At 48.8% G+C, this 23,490-nt stretch overlaps 1 long non-coding RNA gene across 1 annotated transcript in view; it reads right to left on the reverse strand.

The window, feature by feature from the left end:
* Positions 1–285: 285 nt before the first annotated feature.
* The window catches only part of LOC105712367 (uncharacterized), a 29,650-nt gene continuing 6,445 nt past the window's right edge, over positions 286–23,490 (reverse strand). Inside the window, exons 2-3 of the long non-coding RNA XR_002478316.2 lie at positions 11,038–11,172; positions 286–3,012 (exon numbers count right to left, since the gene is read on the reverse strand). This is a non-coding gene — a long non-coding RNA (uncharacterized LOC105712367). The remainder of the gene's footprint in view (positions 3,013–11,037; positions 11,173–23,490) is intronic.

Below are 23,490 nucleotides of genomic sequence, written 5' to 3' on the forward strand. Positions count from 1 at the left end.
AGATGAATTGAGTGAATACTAACACTTGTGAGCTAGCATCGACTTCTTCAAGCAGCATGCCTGTCACCAGTGACAGCTCCCTCTGGGGGATGCGGTGCCCACAGGACACAGCCACCTCTCCCAGGACCACCTGTTGACCTCTTTCCGTGGTGAAACCATCCCAGCTACCAACAGGTGCACTGGCAGCAAAACCAAAGTAAACCAGGCAGAGAAGTAGGCAAGACCATACATGTGACTGATAACGAAGCTTCTTGCAAAAAAAAAAAAAAAAAAAAAAAGACCTGTTTTTATGTCTGCAGTGACCCTGACCCCATGGTCAGTGAGTGAGCAGGTTTACAAGTAATTTAAGCAGCACTACAGCATAACTATCTTTTCAAAACTGCATGTCATAACCAGAAGGCTGGCCTCCATGGGGCCATTCCAGAGGCACCGTCTCCCCACCCCTGGGAGGCAGTGGGCCTCAGATAATCCACTCGCCAACCTTTGCAATCAGCTCTTTATTCCTTCCTGTGTTCCATCACCACATTCCTTCAGCTAACTGTGGCATGTGTCCTTACCCTTGCCAATTAGCCACGATAAAGAAAAACATTTCGCCCCCTACAGGAAGCCTTCAGAGATTAAAAGAGAGCCTGTTCCTCCCACCTCTTCACCCCAGCATCCCTGGTGAACATTCACAGATCCCTAAATTACTAAAGCCACGCAGGGAGAATAGAAAAACAATTAAAGCCCAGGCACAGTGGCTCATGCCTGTAATCCTATCACTTTGGGAGGCTGAGGCAGGCGATTCACGAGGTCAAGAGTTCAAGACTAGCCTGACCAACATGGTGAAACCCCATCACTACTAAAAATACAAAAAAAATTAGCCGGGCGTAGTGGCGTGTGCCTGTAATCTCAGCTACTCAGGAGGCTGAGGCAGAAGAATTGCGCTTGAACTTGGGAGGCAGAGGTTGCAGTGAGCCAAGATCACGCCATTATACTCCAGCCTGAGCGACAGAGTGATACTCCATCTAAAGAAAAAAAAAGCAAAACAATTAAAGGAGAATCTAGAATCAAATACCATTTTCTTTCTCTGTTTCCTGGTGGGCTTAAGCAGAGCCTCTCTGAAAATGCATAGGCAAGGTGATCCATGGGCTTTTCCCACTAGATTTAGACAAGCACATCCCAGGCTCAGCCTGTGGGAGGGGCGTGGGCACAACTTGGTGCAGGAAACCATACTGAGTGCCAGACGTGCACGGGAAAGGATACTCAGGCCTTGTCCAGGGGCACGGACGGGTGCCTATGCCCATTGTCCATGTGTCTGGTCACCTGGGTGATGGAAGGTGCCCCACTGGGTCAGGGACATGGCTGCCTGCATTGCGCCCCCAGGAGGCTGAAGAAAGCATTTCCCCACCCACCCCGGGCTCTGTTTTTGGATTTGCCCAGGTGATCTCAGAGGGCCAGCTGATCTGGGTGGGCGTAGGGGGTGGTTGTATAAGTTCAGGGCTCCTGCCTCTCTCCCCTCCCCATGGTGCCACTCTGCGGGGGTTTATTGGCATTTTGGCAAATCTCATCTTTGTTCGTTGCTGCCTCCTCTCCCTTAAAGACTTTCCAGGACTTCTTGGAATATGGGGGTGTTTTCAGAAGGAATCTGAGAGCACTTCCCCATCTCCCACACACATACACTCAGCCGCCGGCGGTCTCTGCCATGACAGGTTAGAGGAACCAGTCATGCTGAGTGACCCGGCACGTCCCCGCTTTTTCAGGAAAACCATACAACTCTACAGAGAGGCATCTGAGCCACTCTTTCACAAAAAAGTAAGGATGACCAGGTGGAGAAGGATGTCCCCAGACACCCCTGGGGTCCCCAGCCCTTCACAGGAGATATGGGACCATACATCGGCCCTCCCTTAAGAAAAGGTCACCTGCCATTGCAGTTTGGATTATACCACAGTATAAATTCTAAAGCCACAACTTCTCTGTGAGAAAGCCAATGAGGGGACCCAAGGCACAAGGGGCAGGAGGAGGGCACCCAGAGTGGCCCCGAAGCCCCCAGCTGCCTTGTGGTTCCAGAGCCCCTGAGGGCAGCAGCCCAGGGATGGACTTCAGTGCACTTTCATCTCGTGACTCCCACGCTTTCCCGCAGGCGTGTTCTGGACTTTAATCAGAGGCTTCCTCAGTTTCCCCAGCTGTCAGCAAGAATACAGAGTGTGATTCTTGTCTGGACCAAAGTATGCACAGAGGTGATTACCATGGCTTCTGGGACTTGCCTACAGCTTGAACCTGCCCTGCCTAAAAGGACACAGGTTATGGTAGTAACCCTGTGTACCTGCCAAGCCCCAGCCCCAGTCACAAGTGTAAGCAACCCTGGGACAGAGCCAACTCATCTCTCCTTTCAGTGCATGCCAGCCAGTGAACCCCTCAGCCCACCAGTGTCTTCTGTAGCCCCTCTCTGTGCCCCGTTCTTCCAGCAGCTCCCTGTTTAGGAACCAGGTGTGCCCTGCCAACTTCCCCAGCGCCCCCTCACTAATGAGCCCCTCGAAGGCTGTCGTGGTTGGAATGTGAAAGAGTCACCTCCCTTTGGAATCTTTTTTTCACTAGCATCATTATAAAAAACAGATCCACGTTCAAGAAATCCCCCGACCATGAGGAAACGAAGGAATTGGGGTTCAATGGCCAGCAATCGCCCATCCCCTCAATCTTTGAACACAGTTAAAAATCAAGTGAAATGCTCAAAAAAGGAGGCGTATAAACTCATTTTCCCATCTGATTCGAGACGCCATTGCAATCTCTGCACATCAGCGCAGTCTGTCTTCTCGCCTTGGTAAGTGCCGTGGCAGAGTGGATATGATTTTCTCTTGCTTGTTCGAATGTGGAGGTCAGTACCTAGGGGTCACGTTTCTATGGCAACCCCGCAAGACCCCGAGATGGTGCTACAGCCGGCGGCTCCCTGACGCTCACTGGAATGCGGTGCACTTTCTAAAGTCCTCTGTCCACTCGTCCACCTTTCCTTTGCTTCTTTCTCTGCAAAATTCTCTGGGAAAAAAAAAAAAGTTGCGTTAACTGAGGATTCTGGTTAGCTGTTCTGCAGTTAATGCAGGTGTAATCATACAACACACGTGAACGCTGGTCTAGAGCAGCGCCGCCCAGTGGAACCGCCTGTGCCGAAGTCGGTGAAGCTCCCCGACTGTGCTGTGCAAACGGTGGCCACTCACCACAATGGTAATGGAGGAATTGGATCTCAAATTTTATTTAACATTTTATTTTATTTTACTTTATTATTTTATTTTATTTTATTTTTGAGACAGAGTCTTGCTCACTCCAGGCAGGAGTGCAGTGGCACCATCTTGGCTCACTGAAACCTTCACCTCTTGGGTTTAAGCAGTTCTCATCCCTCAGCCTCCCTAGTAGCTGGGACTACAGGCTACCCCTAATATTTTGTGTGTTTGTTTGTTTGTTTGAAGATGAAGTCTCGCTCTGTTGCCCAGGCTGGAGTCTGTTGGCCTGATATCGGCTCACCGCAACCTCCACCTCCCAGGTTCAAGCAATTCTCCTGCCTCAGCCTCGTGAGTAGCTGGGATTACAGGCACCTGCCACCACACCGACTAATTTTTTGTATTTTTAGTAGAGACAGGGTTTCACTGCGTTGGACAGGATGATCTGGATCTCCTGACCACATGACCTGCCAGTCTGGGACTCCCAAAGTGCTGGGATTACAGGTGTGAGCCACCGTGCCTGGCCAATTTTTTGTAGTTTTAATAGAGACAGGGTTTTGCCATGTTTCCCAGGCTGGTCTCAAAATCCTGAGCTCAGGCAATCCACCCGCCTTGGCCTCCCAAAGTGCTAGGATTACAGGCGTGAGCCACTGCGCCTGGCAACTTTAATTATTTTACATCTAAATAGCCACCTGCGCTTTGGGGCTGGCTTCCTGGATGAGGCGGGAAGGCTATTGATAGGCAGCTCACAGGAGCACTGGGCAAGAGACTGTCTGGATTCAAATACAACAGCACTGGCCAGGCACCGTGGCTCATGCCTGTAATCCCATCACTTTGGGAGGCTGAGGCAGGCGGATCACATGAGGTCAGGAGCTTGAGACCAGGCTGGCCAACATGGAGAAACCCTGTCTCTACTAAAAATACAAAAAAATTAGCCAGGTGTTGTGGCAGTTGCCCGTAATCCCAGCTATTCGGGAGGCTGAGGCAAGAGAACTGCTTAAACCAGGGAGTTGGAGGTTGCAGTGAGCTGAAATCATGCCACTGTACTCTAGCCTGGGAGATAGAGTGGGACTCTGTCTCTAAAAAAATAAAAATAAAAAATACAACAGTCCTGTGCCGTCCACATGTGGTTGTGGGAATTCACTGAGACGACTAGAGGGAGCCTCAGGCACAGCGCAGATTCTCTGGAAAGCGAGGTTGTGTTGTTCTGATGGAACCCCCGGTTTGGGGCTAGATTAGGCCAGCTTTGGCTTCTCCATCTCCCTGGTTTCCACACTCCTTCAGGCTCTTCCTAACTCAGGCATTGCAGCGGGCTGGCTTGTGTCCTCAAAAAGCATACGTTTAAGTCCTAAGCCCCAGTACCTGTGAATGTGACCTTGTTTTGAAATAGGGTTGTTGCAGCTGTGATGAGTTTAAAGACCTTGAGATGAGATCATCCTGGATGGCGATGGGCCCTCCATCTGATGACTGCGGTGCTTAACGAGAAGAGAGGACACACAGGGAGATACCGAGCATGTCAGGTGACGTCAGGGACGAGACTGGAATGATGCGCCTACAGTCCTGCGGACACCAAGGCACGCTTGGAGCCACCAGAGTGAGGGGGAGCCATGAACGAATTCTCCCTAGAAACTTCAGAGGGAACGTGGCCCTGCTGACTCGTTGGTTTCAAACTCTAGACTCCAGGACTGTTCAAGAATCCCTCTCCGCTGTCTATGCCTCCTAGCTTGTGCTATTAATAATTTGTTATGGCAGCCCTAGGAAGCTGAGATATGTGCTAAGAGTTCACTGCGCTGACAAACCGGATTTCCTTATTTGGTGTCTTGTTTCTTTGGAAAAATATTTAGAATGGAATGGACCCGTTATATGAGAATAGGTCCACGTAAAAAGAACCTCGGCATTCCATTGGGTTTGACTCTTTGAAAGGGGTTAAATTTCTTTGTTTTCAACTTTTATTTTAAGTTCAAGGGTACACGTGCAGGTTTGTTGCACAGGTAAACTTGTGTCATGGGGGTTTGGTGTACAGATGATTTCATCACTCAGGTATTAAGCCTAAAACCCATTAGCTGTTCCTCCCACCCACCCAAAGGCCCCAGTGTGCATTGTTCCCCTCTATGTGTCCATGTGTTCTCATTATTCAGCTCCTATTTTTAAGCGAGAACATGTGGTATTTGGTTTTCTGTTTCTGTGCTAGTGTGTGAAGGATAACGGCCTCCAGCTCCATCCATGTCCCTCCAAAAGACATGATCTCGTTCTTTTTTATGGCTGCATAGTATTTCACAGTGTGTATGTACCACATTTTCTTTATCCAGTCTACCATTGATGGGAATTTAGGTTGAGTCTGTCTTTGCTTTGGTGAATTTAGGTTGAGTCTGTCTTTGCTTCAGTGAACATTCACTTGCATGTGTCTATAACAGAATGATTTCTTTTTTTGAGACGGAATTTCGCTCTTGTTACCCAGGCTGGAGTGCAATGGCACGATCTCGGCTCACCGCAACCTCCACTTCCTGGGTTCAAGCAATTCTCCTGCCTCAGCCTCCCAAGTAGCTGGGACTACAGGCAGGCACCACCATGCCCAGCTAATTTTTGTATTTTTAGTAGAGACGGGTTTTCACCTTGTTGACCAGGATGGTCTCGATCTCTTGACCTCCTCCTTTGGGTATATACCCAGTAATGGGATTGCTCGGTTGAATGATATTTCTGTCTTTAGGTCTTTGAGGAATCTCCGCACTATCGTCCACAATAGCTGAACTAATTTACACCCCCACCAACGGCGTAAAAGTCTTTGAAAGGGGTTACATTCCTTAGCCTCATCATAAGGGCCTTGTTGAATGAGCAGAGTTGAGGGAAGGTAAAACAGGACCTACCTGGCAATGGCCAGAGCTAGAGCGCCACCCGAGCTGCCAGGACCAAGCTGGACTCTGCATACGAGTTTGTCCGGGGCAGGGCAGAGCCACCAATGCCTGGAGCTGCCACCACTGTGGTGCAGAACACAGGGTCTTAACCTGGGTGAGGAGTCAGGAGGTCTGTGAACTTGGATGGGAAAGAAATTCCATTCTTATTTTCCCTGACCTCTAACTACACATTGGCCTGTTCTTCCATTAGGAGCACAGGCAACAAAGCACCCCATGGTGGACACACCTTTTCATACTGCACTGTAGCTGTTGCAGATATCGTCAATAACGTTCGTGCTTGTCTCTGTTTTGTAATTACGGTAGTTATAGGCTGGATAACTTAAGCTATTAATAAAGAAGCACACTCACTATCATACCACAGTTGGTGGCGGGGGATGTTACATTTTATTAGCTGTATTTCAACATCCTGGCTTCCTTGAAAAGCCCATGTAATTTATTTCATGCATTTGAAGTCTGAATTTTGAGAACAGGTCCATAGACTTCCCCAGGCCACCACAGGAGTTCGTGACACGGAGCAGCAGGGTAAGAGCCCCTGGCACGGACACTAGAAACCTATACTAATGCCATTGCATCACTTTTAAGACGAGCTCTGTGCAGCTGGAAGGTTTTAAAGATGCACTGTCACTTGAGGAAGACAGGTGATCTTCCCGTGGCACAAATAAAGGCAAAGAGATCTCTCTCCTTCCCTGCAGAGCAACACAATTGATAAATGGCCAATAATCTCCGCCAAATTGGCAGCAGCAGGCCGCCCGAAGGCAACAGGCATATTCGTCTTTGTGAATTGTTTTACTATGACGCTGTCTCATTTCCAGGAATCAGACGGTTAAAATGATATATTTTTGTGGTTTGGCGTTTAGAGCTTTGCTCTGGCTTCGCTGTAACTGCCAACATCTGCAAATTATTATGTGCTTAAAAAAAAATCAACCGCCACCACAGGCTGCCCCCACGGTCCCTAGCTGGACCAGGCCTCCTGCCAGGCCACAGGGCAGAGTTCTCGGAGCAGGAGGCAGTTGGGTCAAAACCCAGGTTGCCTAGGAAGCCCCCAAAGACAGTTATGGATAGAGCTAGGAGCCTGCTACACACACAGCAGTCTTAGTTTCCAGATACCGGTTCTCACATTGTCCGTGCATGTGTTTGAGGAAAGACCAAAAAAAACAATGGTTGCCAAAAATAAAAATGTTTCCTTGTCAAAGTTTATCTGTGTCAATGTCAAGAGACTTCTGGTTCTTAGACTCATTTTGGTTCAAGGCCACCAGAAGTGAACCCTGGTTTCTAAATGCAGAAGCAGAGGCACTGGCCGATCATGGAAGACGCATGGAGCTGTTTGAGGGGCCCAAACCTGGTGCTCAGAAACTTGGCAGGATCAAGCACCTCGCTCAGGAATTCATCCCCTGCTTGTCTAAGCCGGCTGGCTCTCGTGACTGACTCAGAACAACAGAGCAGATGTTTGTGTGGGAGGCAAGCCTCACCCAACATCTGTCCTGCGGCGGGAAGGCCTGGGTGTCCACAGATAGACCTGGAGTTCCCTGGTGGGCGGCACAATTAGCTGGTGCTGCGTCACATGTAATCTAATTACAGGGGGAAATTGGCTCAAACGCCGGGTGATAAGGAGTGCAACTGCTTCGGGTGACTCTGTAATTTTTCCTCCATTAATTTTCTCCATAATGCACGTGATTGTCATGAGGGTTAATTAAAAAGAACATGAGTGGCCTCATGTCACATGTAGCTGGACCAGAAAGTGTTGAGTACCTGCTCATGCGTGCAAGAGGAGGAGGGAGGAGCACGTCATTGAACTTCACATGACATTGAATACTCGGGACTAGAGACAGTAGAGGGTTTTGGTGAAATCAGACACACATTGCAAAGCAGCACGCTGTGATAATCCAATTAGGATATACTCAGATGAATTGTATAAACAATGAGAATGGAAGGCAAAAAGGTGATCCCAGGGAGGGTTCCTGGAGGAGGTGAGCTCTTAAAAGAGGTGATGTGCACAGGTAGAGGAAATACATAGAAAAAAAAAAAGAGCATGAGAGCCAAGGACAGGGAGGATCACGGTCATAGGGACAAGGGTCCAAAACCATGTGGTTAGAACCTGAAGACAAAGAACCAACAACCAGACTCTTTTTTTTTTTTTGGAGACAGAGTCTCCCTTTGTTTCCCAGGCTGGAGTGCAGTAGTGCGATCTCAACTCACTACAACCTCTGCCTCCTGGGTGCAAGCAATTCTTCTGCCTCGGCCTCCCAAGTAGCTGGGATTACAGGCATGCACCATCACATCTGGCTAATTTTTTGTAATTTTTGTAGAGGCAAGATGCCACCATATTGGCCAAGCTGGTCTTGAACTCCTGACCTTGTGATCTGCCTGCCTCGACCTCCTAAAGTGCTGGGATTACAGGCGTGAGCCACTGCACCCGGCCAGAACGAGACTCAAGGAAAAAGTTTCCTTCAAAGATAACAGCAGATGGGGGCAAGGCAGTATTGAGGGATAGAGGATGTCCAACCCCAAGCTATAAGCAAAAGTCCAACACCTGATACCTCTTGTCTGCAACCCATCTCAAAGCCAGCAAGCCTTGTGTAGATATCACCCAGAGTGGCCAAGACACCAAGTGAGCAGAGCCTGGTGACATCTAGGATTTGTACTTAGCAGGTGATGAATAAACCCATGCTGTCTGACTTAGGAACTTAGACCTCAAGCTCATCACTCTGTTATTTGTGGATTAACTCAATGATAGAGTTAGTTCTTGGTTGTTCTTGAAGTGGATGGCACGTCATTCTAGGCAATGCATCACATACCTGTTTAAAAAATGTTTGTGTATGCATCTTAGATCACATTAAAATTACTTTGCATTTTGGACCATACAGCAACTGATGCAGTTGAGAGTAGGGCGTGGACACTCCAGCCCTTCCTGCACTGAAAGCGTGGATGTGCAAGCCGCATGTTTTAAGCGGGTAGAGGCAACCTCTTCCCTAAATACTAGACTGGCATCAGCAGCTGAAGTCCCCGATCTAGTGGCCTTGCTGACAGTATCTCAAGCAATTGTTTTAATTTGAGACTTCATAATGACAATCCAAAGCTCATTTGATTATGATCATTACTGGGGAAGGCATTATTCAGAGTGTAGCAAATAGATAATATAGCTTTATCTACACAGCGTCCTTGTGAGTGCAGCAAGGAGATCCCATGCCTTGATCTACACACACACAAACACACACACGTGAAGTCAGGAATATCTGACAATGCAGTTCTGGTGTCCCCAAGCCTGTGATGGGTGTGTGAGGTAGCCCCATCCCGAGTGTGGCCCAATCCTCTCCTTATATTTGGGTTCTGGGTTCGCTCATTCCCTGGGCTTTCCCTGTGAGCTCTGCCTCTGTGGATCCCACTCCAGAGACTGCTGGCATCGCCTCTTTCTTCAGGATCTGAAGCCTCTTTGAATTCAGGACTTGAAATGAATTGCAGAGAACTCTCAAAGTGCCGGTGATGGCATTAGTCCCTGGGGCTGCCATAACAAAGCACCTCAAGTGGGAGGCTTAAAACAACGAGAATGTATTATCTTACCATTCCAGAAACCAGAACTCTGACAGCAAGGTCCTGGCAGGGTAGGTTCTCTCAAAGGACTGGAAGGAAGAATCTGTTCCTTGCCTCGCCTTTACATTCTGCTGCTTCCAGCCATCGCTGGCTGTCACGTGGCCTTCTCCCTCTGGAGTGTGTCTCTGTGTCTGTCCTCCTCTTCTTGTGACATCACCAGTCATATCAAAGTGAGGGCTCACCAGACACCAGTGTGACTTCCTCTCAAATAACTGCATCGGTAGTGACCCTATTCCCAAAGCAAGCCAAATGCTGAAGCACCAGGAGTTAAGATTTCAATGTGTCTCTTTTGGGGACACAATTGAACCTACAGCAGTCAGATACATAGTCCTTATCAACCATGCATGTAGGCCTGCCTTCTGCTCTAACAGATGCACTTTTCTGTCTGAGGTTGAAAGTTAAGGCAGCTCCCTCCCTGCCAAGATACCCCACGCACGGGTCCTGGCCACAGCTGGTGGTTACTAGAAGTCTTTCATACTCTTCAGTCCTGCGGCAATAATTTTGTGTTTCCATGCACCCATATATAGACCCTGGCGCTTTTGGCAGGAAGAGAAGGATTTCTAAGTTGAGTCTATTTAAAAGCATCTCCCCAGTGAAGGGTCACCAGATTTAGCAAATAAAAATATAGGACATCTAGTTAAATTTGAATTTCAGGTAAACAATGAATAATTCAGGATAAGCATGTCCCATGCAATATTTGGAACACACGCTATAAAAATCATGAAATTTCATGTCGCCAGGTGTCCCGTACTTTATCTGGGCACAGCTACACCGTCGGCACCAGAAAGTCCTTGAAGTGAGTCTCCTGATCCTTCCCCACCATCTCCCCCTCCAGTCGTGGCTCCATCTGACCGAGAAGCTGAGGGCTCTCTGTGTAACCCCTATGGGGACAGGGGCATTACAAGATACAAGGATGTGAACGGGGGGAAAAAAAACACAAGATCTATACATTGGAAAGGGGATCTTTATTTCTTCTAAAGGATTACAGCCTGCAGGGTGGCCGTTCTGACCGTCTGGGAGACGCAGTCTCTGGCAGAAACAGCCGGCAGGCACCTGGAAGGAGGAGGTGTTGGGGCAGGAGCCTCATGCTGAACTGAGCTGGTCAAACATACATATTCAGCAGGTTCCAGGAGGAGCTCTGAATATTCACAAAGGGAGCCCTGACCGTGCCTGCTGAACATGCACGTTACATGCGTCCCATGGTCACCTTGGGGTGGAGACTTCACATTTAAATGCATTACACTGAGTCCCTACATGTCGGAAGGTGAGGCAGGGACCCGAAGGCATACAAGTGTGCAGCTTCTGTAAACCGGCCTGACCCAGGGCTATGGTTGATGGTCTCTTACCAGGGGGCTGAAATCAGCCTCTTGTCCAATCAACGCTGCAGTCACCGCTGTGGAACGGGGCGGACCTGCATCTGCGGGTGGGCGAGCTGCAGTCGTTTGAATCTTGCTCATCTGGGGGTCACGCGTGTTTAGCTGCTGGAGGAAAAGAGGACACCGTGAGGTGAGAGCAGAGTCTGTTCTCTAAGTGCAGGGCACACGGTTCGACCCTTGCCTGGTGTGGCCTGAGGTCCCGCTTATGACTTGGTGTCTTATTGCCGTAAAGAGTTTGTGCTGTCAGTCTCGTGGTCTCTATTTTAGCCTGATCTACGGTCAGTTGTCATCTAAACCACAAAAGGGAGGGGCTGTGACGAGGCGTGTTCGATCACCCGTCATTGCTGGGAACTCTGCTTCCAGGTTTCTCTGGGGTCCCCTTGGTCAAGTGGGGGTCTGTTCAGTCACTTGGGGGACTTCAGATTTTATTTGTAGCTCTGAAAGAGTAGCCAATGGGGACCAACACGGAATTTAAAACGTATAGCAGGTAACTTCCATAGTGAACTGCTCCATGGACGTGATCCAGACTTGACTCCGTGGTAGCACTATCCCCTGGTCCGCCACCATACTCCTCGAGGAGCCAGACATGCCCTCGAAGGAGAGAGAGCTGCCTTGTCCACACCCACAAAGAAAGAACTCAGCTCACATATTTCCCGGGCTTCCCTGCCCATACGGGCGCTCTGTATGTAATTAACTGACAACGTGGGTGGAATTGCAGGTTTGGAAATCAAGTCTGAGGCTCTATAACTCAGCCTGGCTCCGTGCACACAAGCCCTCAACTTTCATCTGAGCTGGACTAAAGCGAGAAGGGGGCTGGTCCCTGGTCAACGCACACTGAACCCGGCGGCTAGTACACACCCTGCTCAGCTGCCATGGGCTCTGCAGAGAATTCCAGCTCCCTCTATTCCCCACGCCTCACACGGAAACCTCTTTCCCAGTTTGAGAGAGGTGTGCGCATGTATGCATGCACGTACGTGTGCAGACGTGTGTGCGCGCTTAATGAAAAGCAGCTTGTTCAGAGTTAGTCAAAGGTTCTGGGCATGAAACGCGGCTTTGAGCCCTTCCACAGCAGCTTTGAGGGGAGGCATGTGTTGGTCGGAGCATGAAACCAGACGCCTGGAACGCCGCCCAGCCAAACCCACCCGCAACTCTGATGCAGGAGCTCGCACGGAGCACGACCCATTTCTCCTGGTTTGCTTTTTCTTTATCTACAAAGAAGTAGAAGGAGAAGGGAAAAGAATAGGAGTCCTAAAAGGCATCAGACTGCCCACGAGAGTCGCTGGAATTGACTCAAGTCAGTGAAATGCTTTGAAGATTAACGGGCCCATATAAATGTTAATTTGTTATGAGGTTTCTTCTAGGACGTTAAACAGAGCAGGGAAGACTTGCATATAAAACGCAGCATGGAGTCCTTGGGTATAATTAGTGCCTGTGAAGGCCTCTGTATGGGACTCAGTCGAGTTTCTTGCGGGAGAGCAGTCAGGAGCCATTCCAGCCCTGTTTCCTTTAGACGCGAAAGTGGGGCTGTGGGCAAATCGGTTCCTCAGAGCAATCACTGCCTGGGAAGTAAAACCACGGAATGAAATGCTAGGGACAGTCCCCTAACGTGGGGGTGGGGTAATCAAAGGGATCCACCTTTGAAAAGCCCTGAGTCCCTTGAGGGGAAGGGGCAGCACGGTGCTGCTCGTCCACCCCCGCCTGCAGCGTGCTCGCTTTAATGAGGACAAGACCCAGATGACTGGTCCCCATGCCTCCCTCGAAGGGACCTCAGGCCCCCAAACTGGGAAGTCCCCACCTTCCCACAGACTCTGGGTGCTTCTTGTGGGAAAGCACACCCCACACTTACAGTGACAGCAGTCAAGCTGACCTCAAAAATCCTCTAGGAAAATAGAAACTAAACCAATTCATAGGATGTTACCCAAAGTCCTAGTTTCACAAACTGGAACCAGCGCGACCCAGTTGTGGTCCAGAGGTCTTGGTGACCTGGCAGCGAGCGACAGGATCTTCTCAGGCTGCCTCTATGTCACCCTTCTGGGCTGGGATGTACCTGTCCTGGGGAGATGGGGTTAGGAAACCCAGTGGGTGACCAGGGAGAAATCAAGAACCAGCAAAGAAAAGCAACTCACAGGCATATTCACATTTGAAAATGCTTCAGGTACAGTTTACATGTTCTGTAGAGGCTGGTGAAAGTTACACAAATTATGCAAATGCCATGTGGCTCACCTACTGTCATGGGCAATATTGTGTCCCCCACAAAATTAATTTGTTGAAGCCTAACTCCCAGGACCTTAAATACAGTGACTGTATTTGGAGGCAGAGCCTTTGAAGGGTGATGAAGTTCAGATGAGGCCGTTTGGTGGGCCCTAATCCAAGCTGACTGGTGTCCTTATAGAAAGACACAGAGCCCCCAGGATGCACAGAGGAGAGCCCTCTGCAGGCTGAAGACGGGACTCTGGAGAAAGCAAACCCACAGGCGCCTTGACCTTGAACTTGTGGCGTTGAGTTTCCAGAACTGTGAAAAATAAACTCTTGCTGATTAAACCTTCAGTCTGTGATCCTTTGCCATGACAGTCCCAACAGACCAATACAAAGACCGTCAGAGAGCCAGAGGCTGCGAGGCTCACACCGGCCTGGGTGCCTGAGGCGGCACGCCCCATCCCTGGGATCCTGGGTGTACCAGCCCTACCCCTGGCTCCTGGACACCGGCTCACAACCACAGCTTCACTCATCCAGAGGCCAAGTGCTTGGAATGAGTGAACTGCTCATTCCAAGAACACTCACTGGAATGAGCAGTTCAGGGCTTTGGGATCCCCTCCTCCAGGCAGCCTTCTCTGACTGCAGCCACCCTCCTCAAGCCAGGTACCCTGTACTACTCCAGGCTCTCAAAGAACCCTGGATTCCCACGTATTGGAGCACTTTCCACACTGTGTGCTGACTTCCTGGCTCCCCAAGCCCAGCCCCAGGAGAGCCTTGTTCCAGGGCACATTTCTGCCTTTCCTTATCCCTGTGTTTCTCCTCCTCGCTCAGCACCTGGCCCTCGATGAGCAGGGTTCTCATACTTCACAGCTGGCCACTGCCCATGACATCTGGGTGCTGGAGGGAGCAGGAGCACGGGCACTGAAGCCTGCTGGGGGGTCAGGATGCTTCTGAGCCGAGGAGGAGAGGTGTTTTGGCAGAGTGAACAGCGTGTGTGCTGGCCCAGAGGTGAGCCGCAGCAGCTCCCGTAGCTGAAGAAGGTCAGGAGGGTTGTGGGAAAAAGCCAGAGGAGGTGGGAGAGCTTCAGAGGGGGCTGGAGGGGTTGGTAAGGGCTAGGCCACCAAGGACCTGGTGAGCAGTTCAGAACTTTGGGATCTACTGAGAAGGGAATGACCCTGGGGTTTCTCTGCAGGTTCCAAGCCCTCTGCCCCTTCAAATCCCATAACCCGTGGTATTCTGCCCCTAAGGATGTCCATGGATGAGAAGGCTGGCCTTCCAAGGTTCTCTATCACCCCCAGTGAGGCTTCAGCAGCACTAAGCCCAGCAGAGCCTCCTGAGGTTCCCAGAAGCCGCCTTCTGTCTTGGGAGCCTCATCTGATCTGCAGTACGATGCCTCCTGGCCCTCTCCTCTCTGGGGCCTCTTTCCTTCCCTCGTCAGGGGAACTCACTCCCCTGAAAGGAGAGGGCTGAGATGGGAGCACTGTGCTATATCAGTGGCCGGTCACACAACTCCCTGAGCTCCGAACAAAAGAAGTGCCGGGACCCAGGCACCTTTGTCAAAAGACAGCCAGTCTAGCCTCTGCTCCCGGAAGGCTCCCGCCTGTGGCCTGTGGAGTGAACACAAGCTCCTGCACAGTCTGGCCCACTGGATATAAAACATCTAGATGACTTTGGAGAGGGGAAAATATATCACATCGCTAGGATGTCCTTGGTTGCAGTGAATAGCCCAGGGAGAGGTGGAACAATTCATTCCAGAGACCAGCATGAGTGAGGAAGTGACAAGGACAACTCAGGGCTTTCCAAACAAAAGAAGGAAGAGGCTGAAATAAGGATTTGGGACATTTGGCCGACAAATGGAGGAAATAATCATTTCCAAACCACCCTTGAATGTGCATTTCGTCCATAGTTATAAGAATGCAAGCCTGCACACGCCTTCCACCCTGTGGCACCCCGTCACGGGCAGGGACTTGGTTTACAGACTTGTATATTTGCAGAAGGCATCTCTCGTGCACATACATTCTGCACATATTTTGACATAAACATGGTTTGGTTTTAAGAAATTTTAAACAAGTGATATAAAAATATTGAAATAAGGTGCTAAGGTTTATTTGGAGTTCTTCGAGATCCAGCTGTCTCCCCAGGTTCTGCCAACGATAACTGCTCCCTCCCCTTGGCCCTTCAGACAGAGCACTGGTAAGGGCTCCCCACTGTTTCCAGACCTGGGGTGTTGCAACAACCTGAACCCCGCCCCCAGCTTTATAATGGTACCTTTACTCAATTCTGCTCTTCAATTGCCACATATTAGTGGGCCATCTGACCAATATAGGGGGATCAGGCAAGAAGAATCAGAGAAATAAAAAGGAAGTAAAGAAAAATGGTGCCCCAGAAGCCACAATAATTTCTTTTTTTTTTTTTTTTTGAGACCGAGTTTCACTCTTGTTACCCAGGCTGGAGTGCAATGGCGTGATCTCGGCTCACCACAACCTCCACCTCCTGGGTTCAAGCAATTCTCCTGCCTCAGCCTCCCGAGTAGCTGGGACTACAGGCGTGCGCCACCATACCCAGCTAATTTTTGTATTTTTAGTAGAGATGGGGTTTCACCATGTTGACCAGGATGGTCTCGATCTTTTGACCTCGTGATCCACCCGCCTCGGCCTCCCAAAGTGCTGGGATTATTTCAAGAAAAGGGGTATGACCTTAGGATAAGAGTTGCAGAGGTTAAGAACTTGAAGAGAGGCCATGAGTGTAGGAAGAAATCTTTCCAGAATGGTATTATTCCTCAAACCTGTGAGACATTGTATCCTCTGTAGTGCGATGCTGTGTATACAGCAAGAGGGTGATAATATCTGTGACTGGCTGAGTTAATGGATCAATCAATCATAGGCATTCAACAAATACTTGTTAAACAAACGGTCAAATGAATACATGAGTGGAAGCAAGGGATGGGATTGGTGCGTTTCAGTTCACACGCTAACGAACCCCATAATAAGCTTCAGCAGTTGTGCAATTTGTTGTTGGCATCTTAAGTTCTGAAATGCAATATATTCTACATTTTCACCCTTTTATTTCCTTTCCCGAAGTTTCTAAAAATGAAACGAAACATCCGTGTGCATGAGTGATCCCTGGCAACCTGCCGTTGCCCACATTCCTTCTCTCCGTCACTCTCTGATATTCAGTTCTCGGCCTCCACTCGTCCCCACATCATGTCCAGACGGCTGCAGGCTCCAAATGCCCAGAAGCCAGCTAATCCCGGGATCGGCACCAAGCTTGGCTCTGGTCAGACCTCTCACTTCTAAAGAGCTTTTTCACTGGGTCTTTGATGTTATTTCGCCAGCTCTGTGTGTCAGGACAGGAATGTTCTCATATTCTCGCTCTCTCTCTCTTTCATTCAGACACACACACACACCAACATGAACACTTACCCCACATGCTCAAGCTCACCTCGCCCAAGGAACCCAAGGCCCTGGTGTCCAGAATGAGAGCCAAGGCCAAAACCAGCTCAAGATTTCCTTCCCCTGTCCCCGTGCAGGGCAGTGGGCCACCCGTTCCCAAGGAAAGGCCTCCACCTCCCTTTGTCCAGTTCCCTACCCCAGACCTGTCCTCATCCTCTCTCTCCCGAAGGTGACACAGGCCTTGGTCCCACGCTGGGGTGGGGTGTGGGGTGGGGGAGCTGCATTTAGACAAGGAAAGGCCCCCAGCTTCCTGAGCATGCACGCACACAGACAGGCCTCTGGGACACATTCTGGATGGCTCTGGGCAGATGCCTGTGTTTCCTTCTTTTTCCAGAAAACAAAAACTCCAGACAGCACACTGATCACAAATGCTAATATCCTAGCAATTGATAGGACTGGATCACGCTACATGAAAAGAAAGGTCGCCGGACAGGCTTTATATACACGTGCGCCTCGCATGCTGCCTCTGTCTCTAGCTCCGCCTCTCCGGACCTGTCTCAATGCTCTGTCTGTCTCTGTCTCTCTCTGTGTGTCTCTGTCTCTTTCTGTAGCTCTGTCTCTCTCTCTGCCTGTGTTTTTCTCTGTCTCTGGCTCTCTGGCTCTGGCTCTCTGGCTCCGGCTTTCTGTTTCTGTCTCTCTGTGTGACTCTCCATCTCCCTCCCCTCTCTCCCCGCACCCCCACTGTGTGTCCAACTCAGCCCAAGCCCATCTCCCTCACACTTCTTATAAGCCCCTCCTGGAATGGCCCACCCCCAAGGGTTATCATGAAGCGAGGATACATGAGCTTTCAAAATACTTGACCTCACCACATGACCTCAGTTGGACTCTGGCTCCAAGAAGGGAGTGGAAAATATCCCCACGTGTAGCTGAAACGAGGCCACAGCAGTGCAGACGGCCTGGACTTGGAAGGGGATGGCCAGAAAGGGCATGACGGGGAGACAGGGCTTGATTCTGGGTCTCTGGCTCCAGACCGTGGTTGGATTGCGGGGCTGCTCACCCAAGTGAGGAACCAGGAGGAGGAACTAGTCTAGAGAGGTCCAGACCAGCGAGCAGCGTCTAGGGTCCTTGGGGTTAAGAGGTGAGCAGAGGAGAAGAAACCAGAGGAGAACACTGTAAGGTTTGTTCTTGCTGAGTTTAAAGAGAAGAAACTGAGGCCAGCACAAGAAGAGCTGATGCAAAGGAATTTATTCAGGCTCCTGGACGAGGTTCTGCGGTCCGACAGGAGGGGCTGGAGAAGTCGTGCGGACTCCTCTCAGATGTGGGGTTTTATAGGGAGTGGAGGCATTTGATTGGCTGTGCCCAAGGTGAGTGGGGCAAAATGGCGAGGAGTGGGGCCCGGATGGAACAAAATGGCAGGGAGTGGAGCCCAGATAGGACAAAATGGGAGGCAGGGAGTGGGGCCCAGATAGGACAAAATGGTGGGGAGTGGGGCCTGGATGGAACAAAATGCTATCAGGTAGGTCCCGGCGGGGCTTTTTTCCCGGGCTCCCAGTTCAGGGGGGTGTCCGAGCTCCCGGCAAGGGAAGGAGGTGTGTCCGAGCTCTCCGCAAGGGAGGGGGGAGCGTCCGAGGTCTCGGCGACACAACCAGCCTTACAAACACTAGAAAGAAGGGATTTGGAAAACTTTCTTTCATTCAACAAATGCCTGCCACGGCCAAGCACCTTCTGTGTGTGAGCGCTGTTCCAGTCACCAGGCCTGCAGCAGGAACGAAGAGGCAGCCCGCCTGCAAGAGGCTGGCTGGAAGGGAACAGCTTTGGGAGACAGACCAAAGACGGGAATGAAGCATTGGACGCACCCAGTGGTAATACGTGCAGCAGAAGAATGAAGCAAGGTGCGGGAAGAAAGCGTGGGGGTGGCTGAAACTTAGGCAGTGAATTCATCCACTCGGGCTGCCATCACAAAGTCCACAGGCTGGGCGGCTTAAGCAATACACGTTTAGTTTTCCACACTTCTGGAGGCCGTGACTCTCAGATCAAGGTGCCCGTAAGATTTGTTTCTCATGAGGCCTCACTCCTTGGCCTACAGGTGGCCTCTTTCCCTTGCCAGGTCTGCAAACAGTCTTCCCTCTGTGTGCGTCCCAATCTCTTCTTATAAGAACACCAGTCGGATTGGATTAGGGCCCACCCCATGACCTTATTTTATTTTAATTACATCTGGAAAGACCCTATCTCCAAATTCAGTCACAGTCAGAGGTGCTGAGGTGTGAGGCTTCAGCTGATGGATTTTGGGGGACACGATTCAGCCCATAACAGGTATGCAAGCCAGACACCTTCTGGACCTGCAGACCTCCCCTTCCTGCTTTTCCTCTCTGCCCTGTGCCCCAGGACACTGACCGAAAAACTGCATTTATGACTCCCTGCCTCCCAGCCTCATGAAGGAGCAGCACATCAAGACACAGCGAGGAGGGAGGAGAAAGAAGGGAGGAGGGTGTTCTGTGTTTATTCCCGGCCCCCCTGCTTGGTTGCTTCAGGTGGACTGCATTCCCTCTACCCCGAGGTGACAGCAACTGTTAGATGCCCCTGCTCCATCCAGCTCTCTCCCCAGGTTCTGCTGATGGTAACTGCTCCCTCCCCATGTTGGCCCTTCAGACAGAGCGCTAGTAAGAGCTCCCCACTGTTTCTAGACCTGGGGTGTCACAACAACCTCAACCCTGCCCCCAGCTTTGGAATGGTACCTTTACTAAATTCTACTCTTCAATTGCTGGTGGGTCATCCAACCAATACAGGGGGATCAGAGAAATAAAAAGGAAAGCAAGAAAAAATGGTGTCCCAGAAGCCAAGATAATTTCGAGAAGTGGATATGATCTTATGGTAAGAGCTGCAGAGTTTCAGAACTTGAAGAGAGGCCGTGAATATAGGAAGAGGCAGGGCCCAAGCAACCCCAGGGGTTGGGGCAGTGGAAGGCAGGATGCTCACCAAAGCAAAACAAACTCTTAGTTAAGGAGAAGTCAGGGCAGATTTCATAGTCGGAAAACACACAGCCCCCCTTAACCATGCCGCAGTCCACATTCAACACACACTTGCTGCCGTGAAGCCCTCATGACTCCCTGGTCTTGCATGCAGGACACACGAGAGTGTGTGAATGTGTGTGCATGTGTGTTGTGTGAGTGTGCATGCATGTATGGACACATACACAAATGAATGAATGACCTGTGATTATGGGGTTTTATTCCATTACTGCATATAGTATACAGATATCATCTAACTACCAGAATGCAAGGCTGAACAATAAATATTAAATAACAATGAATATTAACCTGGCTTTGTCAATGAAGCCTTATTTATGAAAGCTACACCTCTCGAAAGATATATTTTCTATTACTTTTTAATTTTTGATACAATCTTTTTATTTTTATTATTTTGGTATTAAAGCCCTTTCTTAATAGACTTTATTTTTAAAGCAGTTTTAGGTTCACAGCAAAACTGAGCAAAAAACACAGAAAGTTCCCATATGCTCCCTGTACCCCACACCCCACACAAGCCTCCCTTATGATAAGTATCCCACACCGTAATGTCCAGTTTTAAAACATGCTTCAACCCATTTAAGCGACCATAGAATTTTTCCAAAATCTTCCTGACAACAAACAGCATGAATATTTGCCTGCTGGCTGGGAGTGAGAACAAAGAGGTTGGAGACTTCTTCCACATTGTTCTAAAGCCAAGACTTAAGCCTACAGCAAACATCCAGCCTCCTCCCTCTGCCTTGGCCATTCTGCCTTGATAACCACCGCCATCTACTTCAGCAATTTCAACCACTTACTTTCCAAGACTACGAAATCTTCCTTTGGCTCCAGTTACAAGGGGGAGGCATTGGCTAAAGCAAATCATAGTCTCCGTGGGCACACCTGGGAGGCAGTGAAATGCAGTAGCTGAATGCCCCCATCCCTACAGAGACAGAACTGTAGTGGACTGCTATTCACTGACACCACAGAAACATCTTTGTCTAAGCATAACGTCATCTAGCCAGTTACAGGAACAAGTGGCTTCATCCCAAATAAAAGTTAAAAAGAAAAAAAATTAAAGGAAATTGGGGTCTTTTGGCTCAACTAGCCAGTCTTGCGGCTGGAAATAAAATCAGAGGTCAGCCTCAAAAACAGACAAAGGACTTGAATAGATGTCTCTCCAAAGAAGGCGTACAGATGGCCACTAAGTGCTCGAAAAGACCTTCAACAGCACTAACCATTAGGGAAATGCAAAGCAAAACCTCACGTAATACCGCTTTTCAACCTCAGGATACCTAGTGGGTTTCTTTTTTTCCATTTTTTCCATTCCTTTCTTTAAAAAAAAAAAAAAAACTTTTAGGTTCGGGGTACATGTGAAGGTTTGTTACATAAGTAAACTCGTGTGTCCTGGGGGCTTGTGGTACAGATTGTTTCATCACCCAGGTACTAAGCCCAGTACCCAATAGTTACCTTTGCTGCTCCTCTTTCCTCCCACCCTCCCCTTCAAGTAGACCTCAGTGTCTGTTGTTTTCTTCTCTGTGTTCATCAGCTCTCATCATGTACCTCCCACTTATAAGTGAGAAAATGTGACATTTGGTTTTCTGTTCCTGTGTTAGTTTGCTAAGGATAATAGCCTCTAGCTCCATCCATGTTCCCACAAAAGACATGATCTCATTCTTTTATATAGCTGCATAGTATTGCATGGTGTATATGTACCACGTTTTCTTTATCCAGTCTGTCATTGATGGGCATTTAGGTTGATTCCACATGTTTGCTATTGTGAACAGTGCTGCAGTGAACATTCATGTGCATGTGTCTTTAAGGCAGAATGATTTATACTCCTTTGGGTATATACTCAGTAATAGGATTGCTTGGTCAGATGCTAGTTCTGTTTTTAGCTCTTTGAAGAATTGCCATACTGCTTTTTACAATGATTGAACTAATTTACACTCCCACTAACAGAGTATAGGAGTTCCCTTTTCTCTGCAACCTTGCCAACATCTGTTATTAATATTTTTTGACTTTTTAATCATAGCCATTCTGACTGGTGTGAGATGGTTTTTCATTGTGGTTTTGATTTGCATTTCTCTAGTGATCAGTGATGTGGAGCTTTTCTTCATAGGCTTGTTGGCCACAGGTATGTCTTCTTTTGAGAAGTGTCTGTTCGTGTCCTTTGCCCACTTTTCAATGGGGTTGTTTGTTTTTCTTCTGTAAATTTGTTTGAGTTCCTTATAGGTGCTAAATATTAGACCTTTGTCAGATGCATAGTTTGCAAATATTTTCTCCCGTTCTGTAGCTTGTCTGTTTACTCTGTTGATAGTTTTTTTGCTGTGCAGAAGCCCTTTAGTTTAATTAGATTTCACTTGTCAATTTTTGCTTTTGTCGTGATTGCTTTCGGTGTCTTTGTCATAACATCTTTGCCCATTCCTGTGTACAGGATAGGATACCTGACATTAAAAAGAAAATCAGAACACTTGTGCATTGCTGGTAGGAATGTAAAGCGAGGAAGTAGCTGTGGTACTGTAACTCCTTGACAAATTAAACAGAGAATTACTATATCATACAGCAATTCCATTTCTGGCTACCTACATTAGCAAATTGAAAGCAAAGACTTGAACAGATATTTGCACCAATGCTCATTATTCATACAGCCAAAAGGTAGAAGCAACCCAAATGTCCATCGATAGATGAATAAAATGTGATAATACATGTAATAAAATATTATTCAGCCATTAAAAAAATGAACTTCTAACTCATGCTGCAACATAGGTGAACCCTAAGGATATTATGCTAAATGAAATAAGCCAGATACAAAAGGACAAATACTGTATAATTCCATTTATATGAGTTACCAAGAATAATCAAATCATAGAGACAGAAAATGGAACCATGGTTACCAGGAGATGAGAGGAGGAGGGAGGGAGGGAGTTGGTGTGTCATGGCGACAGAGTCTCAGTTATGCAAGATAAAAAAAAAAGTTCTGGAGATGGATCATGGTGATAGCTATGCAATAGTATGAATGTCTTTTATGCTACTGGATTGTACACTCAAGAAGGACTAAAATGGTAAATTTTATGTTAGGTATTTTACCCCGATTTTTTTTAAGTTCATTTAAAAAAATTAAATCAGGAGCCAGCACCCCTTTTTGCACAAAGTCTTCCCATCAGAGCAGGGATAGGCCAGGGAGACTGCCTGTGTCAGAGCCACAGGGGACAGTGGCCTCTGAAGATGGGCCTGGGAGGCAGGGGCAGCGTCATTCTCTCTGTCCTCTCTCTCGCCGGGAATGACATGCGGGTAAGCGGTGGAGCCGGCATCCAACCCAGAGACCCTCGTCCTTATCCACCTTCTGCTGTCTCTGCCCACAGCCCAGTCTCCCCCACTGTGCTGAAGTCCGTCTGCTCAGGCCCAGGCAGATCAGGCACCATACCGTCCTCTCTGTTCCTAGGTTCAATCTTTGCTTCAAATGCCCTTGGTTCTCTCACGCTGGAAAAAGAACATCTGAGAAAGATATCCCTGGCTGACAGTGGGAAAATCAGAAGTACCTTTGCAAATCAGAAAATAAAGTGAAAGACCTCATAGTTGATGCACTTTCTACAGAAACTTAGCTTTGTTTACCTATTCTCATCCCATCATCGTTCCATTCCTGGCCCAGCTCACCCTCGGCACCGGTGGCACAGCCCAGGAGTGAAACTGTCCCTGACTTGGACAAGCTGGGGGGACTGAGCCCCCAATTTATCTGGTCTCCCATAGGTTTCTGCTACAGTCTGAGGGGAGTTTACATTTACGAGAACACCCTCATTCTGGATCTTATAACGTCCTCTTTGGAATATTTC

Source organism: Aotus nancymaae, unplaced genomic scaffold (genome assembly GCF_030222135.1).
Source record: "Aotus nancymaae isolate 86718 unplaced genomic scaffold, 86718_ANA_hifiasm-v0.15.2.pri h1tg000022l_1, whole genome shotgun sequence".
Lineage (NCBI taxonomy): Eukaryota > Metazoa > Chordata > Mammalia > Primates > Aotidae > Aotus > Aotus nancymaae.